This window comes from Rissa tridactyla, chromosome 1 (genome assembly GCF_028500815.1).
Source record: "Rissa tridactyla isolate bRisTri1 chromosome 1, bRisTri1.patW.cur.20221130, whole genome shotgun sequence".
NCBI lineage: Eukaryota > Metazoa > Chordata > Aves > Charadriiformes > Laridae > Rissa > Rissa tridactyla.
In genome coordinates this window covers 69,681,264-69,690,872 of record NC_071466.1, presented here as the reverse complement: position 1 = coordinate 69,690,872, position 9,609 = coordinate 69,681,264, and positions in this window count along the sequence as shown.

Genomic DNA, 9,609 nt, shown 5'->3' with positions numbered 1-9,609 from the left:
AACCTTAGCAGGGTGACACCTACAGGGAGGAGCAGACAGGACAGGTGACCAAAAAATGACCAACGGTGTATTCCATCCCACCTGCATCGTGCTCAGCATAAAAGCTGAGGGATTGAAGGCATTCCTGACCCCAGATCAGGAATCCCATTCTTGTCCGTCACTGAGGCCAGTCTGGGACTTTCCCAGTGCCTGCCGCTGATGGGATTGTCATCCTGGGAGCTTGTATATATTTCATTGTTTCATTATGAACACTATTATCTTTTCTTTTTAGTATTTTATTATTAATACTGCATTGAAGCAGCTGAGTTTCTTTCCAACTCAAAAGTCTCCCTTTCTTCTCTTCTGTTGTCTTCCTCCTTTTCGGAAGGGGAGAGAGCTTAAAGAGGACATATGCCGTTGGGTTTAGTGGCTGGGCCAGCCCAAACCACGACAGTGGTGCATAGTGAAATGTGCCAGCCAGGGCAGAAGGGCATGGGTGCCTCTGTCCTTGCCTCCGCCGAGGTGGTGCTGGGGCCGCACGACGCAGCCCCTCCAGGCCCAGGCGTCAGAGCTCATCCAGGGAATCCAAGCAGCAAAACTAAATCAGCACCTACAAGGACAGAGTCAGAAAGTGCTGGTGAAGCCAGGGAGGTGGGAACAGGCATGCCTTTGTCCCCTGTTCTTTGGGAAGTCCAAAGAAAAAGTTCCTGGCACAGGAGACAGAGCCCTTACTGGCAGCGACTACGGTGTTGCTTTGGCCCCTTCTCAACACGTGTGGTACCCTCAGGGCACGGCAAGGTGACAGAGATGAGCAGTGCCCCTTGGCCAGGCAGTGGGGCTGGGCTGGGAGCCCGCGAGGAGCTGTGATGTGGTCCTTTCCAAAACCTGAGCAGCAGCATTCCTCACTCTCCCTTGCTAGAAATCCAGGTTAGAAGGCAAAACCCGCTTCTTCTGTATTGTTTGTTTGGTTTTGTCTTCCTTCAGTTATCTCAGGTGAAATGGGAGCTTTTGAAGAAGTGCCAATATCTCAGGGTCTACAGCTCCTTGCTGCATCTTTGGGATGCAGACACCACCAGCCAGTGCCAGGATTGCCAGCTGATACATGAGCAGAAAAGTGGGACTTTGCCTCTTTCTGTAGGTAGCGGGTCCAAGAACTCAAAACTGTGAGTCTTGTGATGACCTCGCTGGGGCATCTGCTCAGCCTTGCACTAACAGAGCTTCAACAAGTGACAAGGGAAAACTGCCCAGGCTAGAGTAGGTTCTCCTGACGCACACGGTCTCCCAAGGGCAGGTGCATGCTTCCTCTCTGGGGCCATCTCTGTGCACCTCAGAAATATTTTGGCTACTCAGAGCAGTGTTCAGAGCTTTGAAAGATGGACAGCAGAGTCTGCTACACACCTGGGCTCCTCGTTCTTCTTGCCTGCTTGGATTTGCTTAGTTGCCCATCCCTCAGAGGTCGCCTTCCAGCTTTTGCCTCTTCCTCTCTGGTTGCCCATCACTCCCTTCTTCACAGGTTGATTTTCGCTTTCTGGTGGCATGTGAAGGGCCTGGCAACCTTTCCATTCCAGAGTATTGTTAGACAGGGAAAGCCATGATGAACTTGAACCAATTCTACTCTTAAAAGAAAAGCTGGCTCATTTTACCTTCTCTCCTCGGACAACCGCTGCAGGTGTTCGCTATCTGGAGCTGCTGGAGGCACCTGCAATGGAAATGTGTCAGTTAAGAGGTGGCAAGGACCTACCTGCCCAATTGCTCCCTCAGCTCTGAAAGGCCCATCCCTTGGATGGGTTTGCTCAGCTCAGCTGAGGCAGTTCTGTTGGGATCACAGCACAAAGTGCCATGGCCAAACTGCATCAGCCTTCCTCCACACTTTGGCAGAGCTGCAGGCTGCTGGATGACCTTGCTTGTCCTTGTGCCAGCAGTCCCACCTTATGGGGTGGGGGGGAGGCTTTTGTTGTCGTGCTGTTTGTGGGCCTGACCTACCTGTGCTTCCACCTGCACTGCTGCTGCCTCCTCACCCGGTGCCGCAGAAAGGCCAGCCTCCTCCTGCTCAAAGAGTTCCCCATAGTGCTCAATGAGGAACTCCACCAGCTGCATCACTTGCACACGGAAAACCATTGGTTTCCACAAAGGTGGCTGAAAACAGGTCAAACAGCCTCTCCCACTCCGGACCCTTGCTTCTGTGCAGAAAGCTGCAGCTGTGCCCAGGGCTGCAGCTTTCTGCACAGCAGCTCTACCCATCCACGAGCGATTGCTGAAGAGAGGAGGCAGCCAGGGACCTCTGAGCAGCAAAGCTCGGGGGGGGCCCGGAAGGCTGTAGCCAGCTGCTATGCTAAACACAGCTTACCTTCCCTGTCACCTGCACCAGGACATCCAGGGGCAGGCTGTGCTCCTCAGGTGGGCTGAGGAGGTTTGGCCCCACGCAGATGGCCAGGTTGTGGGCAGTCATCCTGCTGCTGGCCACGTTGCTGCTGATGTTTTGCAGCAGGCACAGCAGGTGCTTGAGGAGGAGGAGGTTGCCTTTGGGCAACTTGCTGGCCACCCTGAGGGAAGTGGAAAACAACGTTAATAAAGGAGACGCTGTCAAGACAGGTCACCCAGGCTGATCTCACCCAAGCCCACCTGAGGGAAGGCTCCCTGGCCACACCTGGTCTACAGCAGCAGGACTGCCTTGGCTGAGGGACGGCCACCTCCCTCCCTCCCTGCCCTTCTGCTTAGAGTCCCTTCATGGAGCAAGCCCCAATGCCTGCCCAAAGTGCTCCAAGGAGAGAAATGCTTCTCTGTGCCACGTTCCCCCCAAGCCTGGCCCCACAGCAGCCAGCGGTGGCTGGCAGAAAACACAGCTTTTTCAAGGAGGCCATCACTCTGCAGGCGAGTGCCGGCCTCTGCCAGTCCCTGCGCAGCAGGCAGGCTGCTGGCCACACTTACTCTTTCAGTGCTGACACCTTCTCCTGCCCGCTGGTCTTCTGCAGGGCGCTCATCCACTCCTCGTAGAGCTCTGCCTCCAGGAGCTTGGAGGGGATCTTACGGAGGAAGTCCTGCAAAGCCAAGGGCTGCAGGTGAGTGCCTGAGCACTCCCGCCGGGAACACAGGCAGCATCCCCGGCACTCTGGCTCACGAGCAGGTGTGTGGGTTTGGGCTCCTGCTCTCGCAGGTGCCCATCAGCACCGACAAAGCTGGGAGGTGCCAGGCCCCAGGTGAGCAGGCTTCACCTTCAAGATGACGGCCAGCAGGTGCGCAGGCTGGCTTTGGAGGTGGACCTCCGCTCCACCGTCCAGGGCCTCCCTGAGCTCACGGCAGGCGTTCTCGCTGGCTGCCAGCCGGAAGATCCCCTCCGTGGATGGCCCGTGCTGGTGCAGGAGAGCCAGCAGGTCCTGCAGGGCACAGAGGAGGAGAGTTGCTTGGCTGGAGACAGGCCCACTAAGGCTGGTGAACCTGTCTTAGGGGCAGGAGCAAGGGTGGGCAGCCCTGCAGCTCTCCCTGGGGCAGGATGCAGGGGTGGGTGACATGGGGAGGAGGTGGCTTTGTCCCCGAGCCCCACCTGGGGTCCCTCTGCTTGGGGCACCGTCCCTGCGGAGGAGCCAGAGGGATGGGCAGCACCAAGCCAGGCGTGCTTACCTGGATGGGTTGGGGCAGTGCACCATCCTGGCTGCAGAGATCTGCCAGGGACCGCCCAAAGAGAGCCCTGCGGCCACCAGAGCCCAACAGCCCCGGCGCCTCTGCAGCAACTGTGGTCCCTCGCCGTGGGAATGGCCAAGGCACGTACCACTTCCTTCTGCGCGTCCCGCCTGCTGCCAAGGAAAATAGAGCAAAGAGGCGTGGAGGAGAAGCGCCAGGCCAGCGCTCCCCCACCCTCTCAGCGCTCTCCCCCCTCCCCCCAAAATCAAGGGAGAGGAGTCGTTTGGGAACGGGGTGCCATGGGGGCTCAGCTCTCTCCGGCTGCAGAGCCATGGGGATGGATGTGCACTGCGGGAAAGGCAGCAGCAGCCCCGGAGCAACATGAGTGGCCGCCTGCGAGAGGAGAAGGGCCGTCCTGTCCCTTTGCCTTCTGCAAACTCACCAGCAGCGTGGCCAAGTCCACCTTGGCTGCCAGAGGGGATGGGAGGTGGCTGCTGCTTGGGACCAGCCTGCAAGAAATGTTCCGTGCTCAGCAAGCAGCCCTGCTGCAGAAAGGGCCCCCTGCGAGCTGACTCAGCCCCTGGCCATGTGTGAGAGGTGGAGACGGCCGAGATGGCAGCCCGAGCCATGCTCACCTCTGCCTGGTGCTCGACCAGCCTCTCCAGGCTGCTGTCGCGGCGTGTGGTGGCCTGGGCAAGGGGAAAAGAGCAGAAGGTCAGAAGCCATGCAGCTGATGGTGGACTGGAGCAGGCTGTGGAGGCAGAGCGGAGACAGGAGGGACACTCACAGCCTTGCGGCGTCTCAGCTCCTTCAGCAGGAGATTGATGGAGGGCAGCTGGATCACGCGGGCTCCCTCCACTCCTTCTGGTGGCCTGTGCACAGGCAAAAGAGCAGAGTGACACCCAAGCCGCCTTCTCCCTCTGCTGCCAGCCCGGGAAGCACTTCCAAGCTGCCCCGAAGCAGCCAGGCAGTGACAGCCGTGGAGCGGAGAGCAGGGCCAGTGGTGAGGCTGGGGCCGGGCGGGTGTTGGCTGGCCACAGCTGGGCGAAGGAGCTGCGCCAGCTGTGCCCGCCGGAGAGCTGCCTGCAGCCCTGGGAGCACCTCTCCCCAGCTGGAAGCGGTGTTTCGGCACAGTGCGGCTGCGCCTGGAGCATCCCCCCGTGCTGAGCACGGGTTCCCCAGGCTGCACGGCCAGGCAGGGCTTACCCAAGGAGGGCGCTGAGCCAGAGCTCCTTCACCACCCGGGAGCTGCGGAAAGAGAGGGGAAACAGCCTGAGTGCCCGCTGCGGCACAGCCCTGCCCCGTGGGGACGGCCACAGAGGCAGGAGAGAGCCCCGTGGGGCAGGAGGGAGGCGCTGCCCAGCCCTGCGGTGGGACGTGGCAGCAAGACTCACCAGAAAGTGATGACACAGGAGCCGCAGGGCCAGAGGAGGACAAGGGACTCGGCCTCCTTGCCTTCCTCCTCCTGGGCGCCATCCTCGTCTGCCCCTCTCCCGCTGCTCAGCACCTGCAACATGGCCAGGGCCAGGCAGAGCTGCGGGCACGGGGTGCTGCCACATCTGCAGAGAGAAGCGTCAGGGAGTGACCTGGAGGTGGCCAAGCGCAGTGGCTCCCCTCCAGCCTCTGCCTGCGGCCACGGGCACGGCCACGGGTGCAGGCAGCAGCAGGGTGCCGGGGGCCTGGGGTTGCTCCTTGGGTGTCCCTGCCCTGGGGCCAGGGCCAGGCCTTGCGAGGAAAGGCAGCTGGGCTCTGCCAGTCTTACTTGGCCTTGGCGATGACCAAGGTGTCTCTGAAGAGGAGGAGGTCCCTCTTCTTTGTGCACCAGCCTTGGGTCACCCACACGGGCTGGCGCTGCCGCGGCTCGGGTGCTGCTCCCGCAGGCAGGCACTGCTGCTCAGGCTCAGGGTCGTCCCTGCGGAGCAGACGGCGTCGGGCATGAGCAAGGTGGCTGCTGCGGGGCCCAGCTGTGCCGGCGTGTCCCCGAGCCGTGGGTGAGCTCACCTGGAGCCATGGCAGCAGTTGACCTGAGTTGACTCGGTGCAATGTTTCCCTTTTTCCAGTCACCAGGGACTTCAGCTGACTGCTGTGACTTTTCAAATATCATGGAGAGTGGCTTGGCAACTACCTCAGACAATTCCCACAGGACTCTGGGGTGCATCTTATCAGGTCCTGTAGACTTGTCTATGTTCGGGTTCCTCAGGTGGTCATAAACTTTGTCTTCACTTCCAGTGGGAGGGATTTTGTCCCGCAGGTGCCCGTCTTGCAATCCTTCGACTTGCAAGGTGTGAGGAGAGAGGCTGGCAGTGAAGATGGAGGCAAAAAAGTTGTTGAGAACCTCAGCCTTCTCCTCATCCGTTGTTACCAGTTTGCCACTCTTGGTCATCAGGGAGGGTATGCTTTATTTAACATTTTTTTTCTGGTTGACAAACCTGTAGAAGCCCTTGTTATTCTTATTGTCCCTTGCCAAGTTCAGTTCCAGCTGCGCCTTGGCCTTCCTGACTGTGGGAAAGGAATGGAAGATCAGCAATGAGGACTGTAAATATGCTCAAGTGACTCGCACCTGGGGTACTGGAAAACACATATGTCACACTAATTGTTATTCAGTCTCGGGTGCTTGCAAGAAAAACACTTGCACTTAGATAATTTAAGTCTATGATGGACTCAGGGACACCTTATCTAGCCGCTTGAGAATCCTGGCCTGTTGTTGAAGAAGATCAAAGCACAGTGGAAATACTATGCCTGTTTGAACACTTTAAATACCAGCAAGAACAGGGAGTCCATGCGTGCTCTCGCTAACAAGGACTCTCTCTCACTCCATGGTGCCCGCGGTCCCTGCTTGTGTGCCTCTACTCGGGTGTTGCTTCGGAGATTCCCCGGTCTGTGAGGTATCGAGATTAAACTTGTTCTTTGCCTTTCATTGGTTGTTTTGCGGTTGTTCCTGCGTCCTGCCTGCATCGGCTCACACACTGACCTCATCCCTACATAACCAGGCAGTGTCCCTATACTCTTCCCAGGACACCTCATCCTGCTTGAACTGCCTGTGCAGTTCCTTCTTGACTTTCAGTTTGACCAGCAGGTCCCAGCTCAGCCATGCTGGTCTCTTCCCTTTCTTGCTTGATTTCTTACACCTGGGGATCGAGAGCTCTTGCGTTCTATGGAAAGCGTCCTTGAAGATCTGCCAGCTCTGTTCTGCCCCCTTGTCCTCGAGGACCGTTTCCCATGGGGTCCTATTGACCAACTCCCTGAAGAACCAGAGTTTGCATTCCTAAAATTCAGGGTCCTGACTATGCTCCTCATCTGATACGTATCCTTTAGAACTGTGAACTCCACCAGTGCATGGTAACTGCAGCCCAGGCTTCCCTGGGCAGCTTGTTCCAGTGTTTGAGAATTCTTTCAGTGAAGAAATTTTTCCTCATACCCAATCTAAACCTCCCCTGGCACAACTTGAGGCCATTTTCTCTTGTCCACTCTTCTCCTTAGAGAAGAGACTGATCCCCACCTCGCTCCAACCTCCTTTCAGGTAGTTGTAGAGAGTGATAAGGTCTCCCCTCAGCCTCCTTTTCTCCAGGCTAAACGACGCCAGCTCCCTCAGCCGCTCCTCACAGGACTTGCTCTCCAGACCCCTCACCAGCTTTGTTGCCCTTCTCTGGGCTCACTCCAGAATCCCAATGTCTTTCTTGCAGTGAGTGGCCCAAAACTCAACACAGTATGCGAGGTGGGGTTTCACCAGTGCCAAGTACAGGAGTATGATCACTTCCCTAATCCTGCTGGCCACACTATTCCTGATAGAGACCAGGGTACTATTGGCCTTCTTGGCCACCTGGGCACACTGCTGGCTCACATTCAGCTGGCAGTAAGACACCAGCTAGGAGAGTTGCGCTCGATTTTTTGTGCTCTGCTGACTCCTGCACAAGCATAGCAAGACCTGCAGATCAGCCGTGCAATTCCTTCCCCTGTTGTGGCCAGCATTTGTTTTCCCTTTGCAAAGGGCCTCGACCCCATTCCACATCCTACAGGGCTCAAGTGACTCAAGAGGCTACTGACGTATTTGGAGCTTTAGGAAAAGCTGGTTTCAGAACTGGTGATGACTGTCAGAAAGGGAGGTTTTTGCATCAGTACAGAGAGATCTGATCCGCAGGACAAGAAGGAAGAACAGAATGTTGGATATAGCTGATCTGGAGTTATTAACCTAATGGAAACTGCGATCTCGTCATGTTTGAGCCAGAATGATAAGAAAGGGTATTCTGCTGTGTGCTGCATATCAGTACTTACACTGGCCAAAGAGCAGCAACGGGTGCTTCCTTCATGTATTGAGCAAGTTGGTTCATCATCTGTCCACCAAGAATTAGTAGTTGTATATAAAACCTGGAGGGTTTTATAGTATGGAATATGCTGTCCAGCATAAATGTTGTCCCTCATGTCCCTCCCAGATGATAGAAACTGCTATGCATAACATGCTCCACATGAAGCTCACATGCCAGCTCCCCAGCTGGGGAGATGTTCCAGGTGGTGGACATTTGCTTACGGAGCTGGTGAGTGAGCCAGCAAGGCCTCCTGCAAGGGATGGGATTGTCTGAGAGCGGTAAAGGGCTGCTCTGACTTAGTGATTGTCCTGGTTTGAGGTAAAACAGAACCCTTTTTTTTTTCAGTAATTTTACTTTTCAGCTAAGCCTCTTCTGCAAAATCACTCTGAAAATGAAAGATTTTGCCCTTATAAGCCTCTTTCAAATGAAGTTTCTAAATTGGTGGTGAATTCAGCCATTGATTCAACCCTAAAATCTAATTGAAATTTGGATCATATTATGGGTAAAAATTACTTGTAATTATGGATAAAAATTACCACCATGATGTCACAATTTGTCACTTAAATGGTGGAAGAAGTCAAAAAGGCTTAGGTCACAAGTCTGTCCAAAACAAATTTCTAGGTCTAGTAGAATATTCCATTCCATTCACTACCCAACCGGTGTCCAAGCTCTTTCTACAAAGTGACAGGAGAGTTTAAATTGACATTCTTTAAAATCAATTACACTTTTATTACTCTTAATATATGTCATACATCTTTAATCTAGGAAGCTTGTATTAAGAGGAAGTATTCAGGATGCTTTTCCAAATATGTGCTTGTAGCACATTTTTCAAAGGTATTGCAATGAATTTCCATTTTGTTTATAACTTTTTCCTTGGCAGATTACTTGCCTTCATGAATGTAGATGGTTTGCAGATTTTATTAATATTTTAATACAGTATTGTATAATCTGAAATGTATGACTGTGGTATATTACTAACCTTCAAAATAGATAATAAATTCAAACCGTCAGCTGGTTAAAAAGACCAAACCCAGCCTTGCAATGATACTTCCATATGAGCGCAGATGATTTAAGGTTAGCATGTAGTCAGAAGGCATGGGTGACACCACCATGTACACCATCTACTACCCACTGACAGGCTGTTCTCCAAATACCCTTCTCGTTTCCATTTTAAAGGTGAACTGTAAGGCCACGTGCTCGCTCACAGGTAGGATCCCGGTTCTGTTTGTCATGAAGCAGTTCATTACCTCTCTCAGACCAGAACCCACCTTCCCTACCTTGCCTTTAGTTCCCACAACATATCAATCGAGCTACTTGGGATTTTCTCCCAAAAGGAATCCAAAGCTTTTTCCAAGATTATTTTAAAATGCTAATTCCTGGAAAAGTATCCTCAGGCTAAAAGGTGTATGTAGGTGTGTGAGAGGCATGTGTGTTTGTTTGCCTTTCCAGCACAGCTAACAACACAGTATTCAAAGTATTCCCTTGGTACCTAGGGCCTGAATTAAATGCCAAGACCTCTTCCAGGCATTTTCACTGCTTGCTGGTTGATGGCTTTCATCTTTTTTATTTTTTCTTTTAAACTAAAGGGTGGAGACAGAGAAAATTGGATTGAGGTGTTGGCAGCAACCAAAGGTTTTGTTTTAAACTGGTGTGTTTTTCTACGCTTTCTCTGGCCCATGGTCTTGATTGCTCTGGGCGAGACTCCTCA